The sequence below is a fragment of the Podarcis cretensis genome (assembly GCF_951804945.1).
Source record: "Podarcis cretensis genome assembly, chromosome: 3".
Taxonomy (NCBI): domain Eukaryota; kingdom Metazoa; phylum Chordata; class Lepidosauria; order Squamata; family Lacertidae; genus Podarcis; species Podarcis cretensis.
Window position 1 is genome coordinate 44,683,209 of NC_137172.1, and position 6,641 is coordinate 44,689,849.

Consider the following 6,641-nt stretch of genomic DNA (forward strand, 5'->3'; position numbering starts at 1 on the left):
ATTCAGTAGGAGTTACTTGTGAGTAGACATGGCTAGAATGGCACTGTTAGTATATTGACTTTTGTACCAAATTCTGGATGGTGCCTCTCATGGTTTTAGTAAAAATAAAAATAAAATAGTAGATCCTGGAAGCCTGAACTCTGATGTCCATGGCAGAATCCTGAGTGTTGATGCTGCTCAATCAGTCTGGAAGCTACATACTTTGGGTGCCATACTGTCTAATCTCATATATATATGGAGTCTGCTATGGTTCTTCAGACTGAGGAACATGCACACTGTAAACAGATAATTATTAAGATCTTCCATTGTAAACAGGTGGTAAGATTGTGCCCAGACTCAAAACAGGGATGGGGAATGCTGCACCCCTTGTGTTACTAGAGAGCTTATTTTTCATCTAGATCTCAGCTCACTTTCTTTCTTTGCCCATTTCAAATGCAAAACTGCTGTTTCTCATACCCTTCTCTCCAGGGCACAGGTCTGTGCCTCATTCATTCAGATGAATTGCCCATTCAGGAAATATCCACAGTCATTAAGAAACATTAGGACTCTTTTGTCAAAGATGCTGGCTATTCAGTGATCAGGCCAGTCAAATTCACAGCAGTTTGCCCTCACAGAAAACATTTGCAACTATGCTGAAATAAGTTGCTATGATAGCCAAAATGACTGGCTCCAATTTTCCTAAGGAAAAGACTCCTAAAAAGATTTACAATTAAATTTAAAGATTTAAGAATGAAACACACAAGAGCATTCACTGGGTAAGTAATCCACGTATTACAAAGGTATTTCCTCATCACCAATAAATAGTTTCCCTTCAGTCAGACTTTCAATATTAGCAGGACAAAAGGTGATGCTTGCCTCTTTACCCAGGTACATGCTGTTTTGCATGAAGATAACATTCCTTTCAGGCTTGCAGCTTCATAGTCCTCACAAACAAGTTATAAAGTTGTTCTTTATACAACATTATACAAGCTGCCACCGCCCCCACCTAGCTCCCTCGTCCACATTTTAGATGATTTGGCATGCTTGAGACAATTCTGCTTTGTAACATTCATCTCTTCCAGTAACCCACCTAAATAAATAGAAGACTATAGCAGATAGAACCTTTTAGAAGAAATTTATTATCTTTCCTAAATAATCATAAAATTTAATCCCTCTTGAGCTGTGCTTCTCTTTGTCCTAAAGCTGAGGAAAATCCCAGGTCTGTAGAGATTCCTGCTGCTTAGCAAAGGGTCTGGAGAAACATTTCCCATGAATATCAAATGGACATTCTGATCAAATTCTCATTCTTTCTTTTTTCTCTTTCTTTCTTTCTTTTTCTTTCTTTTTTGCTGCTCACTTATTGGAACAGTATCTGCCTAGCACTATGGTCCAAACTGTGGTTGTAACGCTGGTCACATCTGAGGGTATATCCTATTAGATTAGCAAAGCTTTTCGGTATAACCCTCATTTCTGTCCATCATCCTAGGTACTTAAAAAGACTTCAAATACTAAGAGTTGGATTCCTCTGTCTATTTTTCTCCTGTAAGCTGTGGGCTTCCTGTTTGCTGCCACTGGAAGACCTCTCCCTCTCTGTTGCTCTAATCACATTCACATCCTGCTTTTTCTTCAAGGTGATGCACATGCCCCCCTCCTCCATTTTATGTAAATGGCCCATGACAACTCACTAGGATTCATGGCTGAGTGGTGATTTGAACTTTTAGTCCTCTTTGTCGTGGTCCAGCATTCTAACATTGGGCTGTGTTGGTTCAAATGAGACCAAGAAGCCTACAAAGGATTTCTCTGCAAACATTGCTCCTGCTTGTGGATGGTTCCCTTTCAAATCATTTCCTTCCAGCATGGGCTTCCACATTTGTATTTCACCTGTACTTTATCTTTTGTGGGTACACATAGGCGAGTATATAAAATGTGATTGGGGAACCTGTGACCCTCTACATATCACTTTACTGCATCATCCTTGCTATGCTGACTCCAACCTCTGGAGGGGTACTGTTTCTGTACTTCTGCTAAAAGGAGTGCTTCTTCACCTCGGGTTAAGTACTTAATTCGTTCCAGAGGTATGTACTTAACCTGAAACTGTTCTTAACCTGAAGCACCACTTTAGCTAATGGGGCCTCCTGCTGCCGCCGCGCTGTCGGAACACGATTTCTGTTCTCATCCTGAAGCAAAGTTTTTAACTTGAAGCACTATTTCTGGGTTAGCGGAGTTTGTAACCTGAAACGTATGTAACCTGAAGCATATGTAACCTGAGGTACCACTGTACAATACTTCACAATCTAAACACAGCAGACTTTGACTGATTTTCTTGTCTGCCAATGAATCCTGTGACTTACAAAATCTCCCAATTTTTCATTGAAAGTGCACCCTAAAATAAGGTTACCAGATGTCCCTGTTTCCCGGGGACAGTCCCCGGATTTACAAATCAGTCCCCATACAAAATCCATTGAAGTTGAAAAGTGTCCCCGGATTCATTGAAAAAAAATCTGATAATCTTACCCTAAAACACACTCAACACTTCCTACAAATCCAGATTTTAGATCAGTAGTGGTATGTAAACAAACTGTCCACTACAGATCTTCTCATAGAAGCATAGAAGTGTAGAGCTGAAAGTAATCCTGAGGGTCATCTAGCCCAACCCCCTGGAATGCAGGAATAAAGGAACACTTGGTCAGTTTCCAAGGAACACCAGAATTTAACAGAATGCAGTTTATTTACCAAATGCTAGGAGAGAGTAACTGGGAATGGCATCCTCTTCATGTTCTGCATGCAAACTACAGAGACATATGATTGGTTGATGCTGAAAATCAATTGTTGATCTAAATCAATAATTTTTAGACACATATTCCTATAAAGATGGAAATTCCATTTAGGCATCATGGCTAATGGTTTTGATGTGCACTCCAATCCCATGCATGTTTACTCAAAAGTCAATGTTATTTTTTTTTTAAATAATCATGCATTGTTTGAAGATAAAAACTTATTTTGGTTCACATCAACCTGTCACTATTCAATTCAAGTGGACATCCCTGAATTCTAGTACCTTTTAAACTTTCAATCCTTCCCATAATTTACTACCCAGCACCACAGTCCTATGCAGATTTACTAGGGAGCTGGTGGTGCTGTGGTCTAAACCACAGAGCCTAGGGCTTGCTGATCAGCAGGTCAGCGGTTTGAATCCCCACAACGGGGTGAGCTCCCATTGCTTGGTCCCTGCTCCTGCCCACCTAGCAGTTTGAACGCACGTCAAAGTGCAAATAGATAAATAAGTACCACTCCAGCGGGAAATGGCATTTCCGTGCGCTGTTCTGGTTAGCCAGAAGCAGCTTAGTCATGCTGGCCACATGACCTGGAAGCTGTACATTGGCTCCCTCGGCCAGTAAAGCTAGATGAGCGCCGCAACCCCAGAGTCATCTGTGACTGGACCTAACGGTCAGGGGTCCCTTTACCTTTACTTTTAGGCCCTGTTGAGATCAATGAGATTTGAGTAAGTGTGGATAGAATTGAGTGGCATGCAGTGTTTTTACTGTGACCCCAGGGTCTCTGTGGTAGTCATGGTGATGGCTTACTGTTAAGTAAGGATTGGAAACTAGAAAGAAAATAACTTGCTTTTCCTCTGTTTTCATCACCTGCCACTCCTGCATAATATTGGACATAACTATGGTCTTCACAGCATACTGTTTTCATACTGCTGTGGAGAGTTTCCATCTACGTATCTGAAAAACCCAGGCAAGCCACATTCCTAAATCAGGCTGTGTACACATGGCAGTTTAAAGTGGAAGCATGCACTTCTTATTATTTGGGTTCTTATCTATGACATGCATAGCATTGTCCCATAAGTGTACTTCTACAAACTAAATTAAAATATGTGCTGCTATTGGTCAAGCTGTCACACGGGACTAGTAGGTGGAGAAAAGTACATCATGGACATGGGAGCAGAATGAACCCGCCACGCCATGACAAGGGCCTGCTCTTATTGGGTGTGGGTAGTGAGTCAGTCACATCCTTTATTCTTATTGGTAGGGCGAAGGGGTGAGCCACCTCAAAATGAAGAGATACACTGCAGAATTTCAAACTCTAGCCCAGACTACATCTTAGGTTGGGGGAAACTCAAAATCTTCTCTGACAGATCAGGAGCAATGAGACAGCCATATAAAATGGTCAAATGTTACCCTAAAACAAACTCCCCAGTTATATACAATTTGTATTAATTTTATATCAATAGATAGGTAGATAGGAAGGAAGGAAGGAAGGAAGGAAGGAAGGAAGGAAGGAAGGAAGGAAGGAAGGACTTCCAGTAATAAGGGTGCAGGGTTACATGACATTTTCTGTTTAACAAAAAAGCAGGCACTATATTCTTTGTAGTTTTGCCTTTCCAAGAGCACATGTTGCTTTTTAAAGCTTGCAAAACTGGTTTGACCAAAGATGGTACCTGACACATACATAAGCATGTGTACAATGACAGAAGTGGTTTATCTACAATTGTTCTTTCATATAGCTGAAAATGTTACCTGGTCTGCCTCTATAGCAGGCATAGATAGGCAAACTCAGCCCTCCAGATGTTTTGGGACTACAACTCCCATCATCCTTGACCACTGGTCCTGTTAGCTAGGGATGATGGGAGTTGTAGTCCCAAACATCTGGAGGGGCGAGTTTGCCAAGCGTGCTCTATAGAATCCTAGTTATGCAATGAAAAGTGTGTATGTGTCTGTCTTACAAAGTTTTTATGCCATTTCTGAAAAGGTTCCTACCAGATTTTCAATTTATATGTGCTCCTTTTATTGGGTACAAAGACAAAAAAGTAAATAAAAGAGTCTTCAGAAGACAATGGGTCATTGTGTCTGACTGTTAACCAGAAGGTTGGTGGTTTGAGCTCACCCAGGGACAGCTGTGGGCTGGATTCTTTCATTGCAAGGGGTTGGACTAGATGGCCCTTGGGGTCCCTTCCAACTCTAATTCATTCTATGATTCTGTATTAATTACTTTATTATATATAATGGCACTATGGTCTGCTGAAGTTGCATGAAAGATTTCAATGAGAATTAAACCATGTTCTCATCATGAAAGTGATTCTCTTAATGCATCTCTATTAGGAAACTTATTTATATTTCTACTTAATGTTTGCATTCATCAATGAATTGAACTGAGAATAGTCTTTTCAAAATAATCTCATGAAACCTGTTTCTATCATTTGTATTAAGCATTCCATTAATTTTAAGAAAGCAGGTTCTAGAGCCCTAGGGCCTCCATAATAAGTTTATATCTGGAATATCCAAAAGCTAAAACTCTTGCTCTTTCACTCTTTCTTACAGTATATTTTTATGAGTAAAAAGAAAGCTTAGTTAACCTGTATCACAGTAGTCAATGTGACTGCCTCCAGATGTTGCAGGATTACAATTCCCATCAGCCCCAGCCAGCATACTCAATGTTCAGAGATCATGGGAGTTGTAGGCCAGCAACTTTTAGAGGGCACCAGGTAAACTGCCACTGATCTGCATAATGTGGGCATATCAAGTTTAGATTAAGTAATGAAAGGTTCTCACGGTTTACGTATTATGCTGTTATGCACATAACTCTTTGCACTTAAATGATACTTAGGTCTATCTCATTTGATGTTGAAAAACTTCCCATGGATTTCTAATTTTCAGGGGCCTATTTTTATTCCCAAATGAGTATCCAACACTGCCTGACCCAATACCATCTACAGGAGAACATGGATGGGAGACATTTGAGGGATTGGCTCTTTGGGTCTGAGGCAGAAAGAGGCCTGACTTTTATTACTTTCTCTAAGTGCTCACCATGGTTTCCACTTATTAAATCTGTGAACTTTCGAGCTAGTTATTTGAAAAATCTTTTGTCTGCCCTGTAAAGAATCACCTTTACAGAGCTGCGCTTCCAGTCGATGCCTTCAGTGCTTCTGGACAGTATAGTAAAATATGCTGCGAGGAAAGACTCCTTGGGGGCAACCACGCATGGAGGACATATAATTATGCCATTACTTATTGCGATGCCCACACAAACCCAAGCATGGGCATAGCCAGGATTTATGGGTGTGGGTGTGTGTGTGCAGAACCTCAGTTAGTTAAATATTTTTATTGACTTACTTGCTTGGGGGTGGCAGCTGCCCCCCCCCCCCCGGTTATGCCCATGGACCCAAGGGACTGATTTATAAAACCTGTGTTTGTGAAGGACATTAATTTAACCAGGGCAGAGAGGGTGAAATGGCTGCTGAGTGACGCTGATAACTCTCTAATTTAGAAAGTAGCATCCTATGCCCTGGAAGTTGGCAGCTAGGAAGATTATGGTAAAATAATTTGACAAACTAGCAAAGGGGACCTGGATATTTAATTTGTATACAGTGGTACCTCGGGTTACATGCGCTAACCCAGAAATAGTACCTTGGGTTAAGAACTTTGCTTCAGGGTAAAAACAGAAATTGTGCAGCAGCAGCAGCAGCAGGAGGCCCCATTAGATAAAGTGGTGCTTCAGGTTAAGAACAGTTTCAGGTTAAGAAAAGACCTCCAGAACGAATTAAGTTATTAACCCGAGGTTCCACTGTATTTTGTATGAGAATTACCTATTATCCTATGTAACAAAGAATTTAAGCAGATTTAACAGAGGCTTTATTGTATATGTAGCGATTGTTC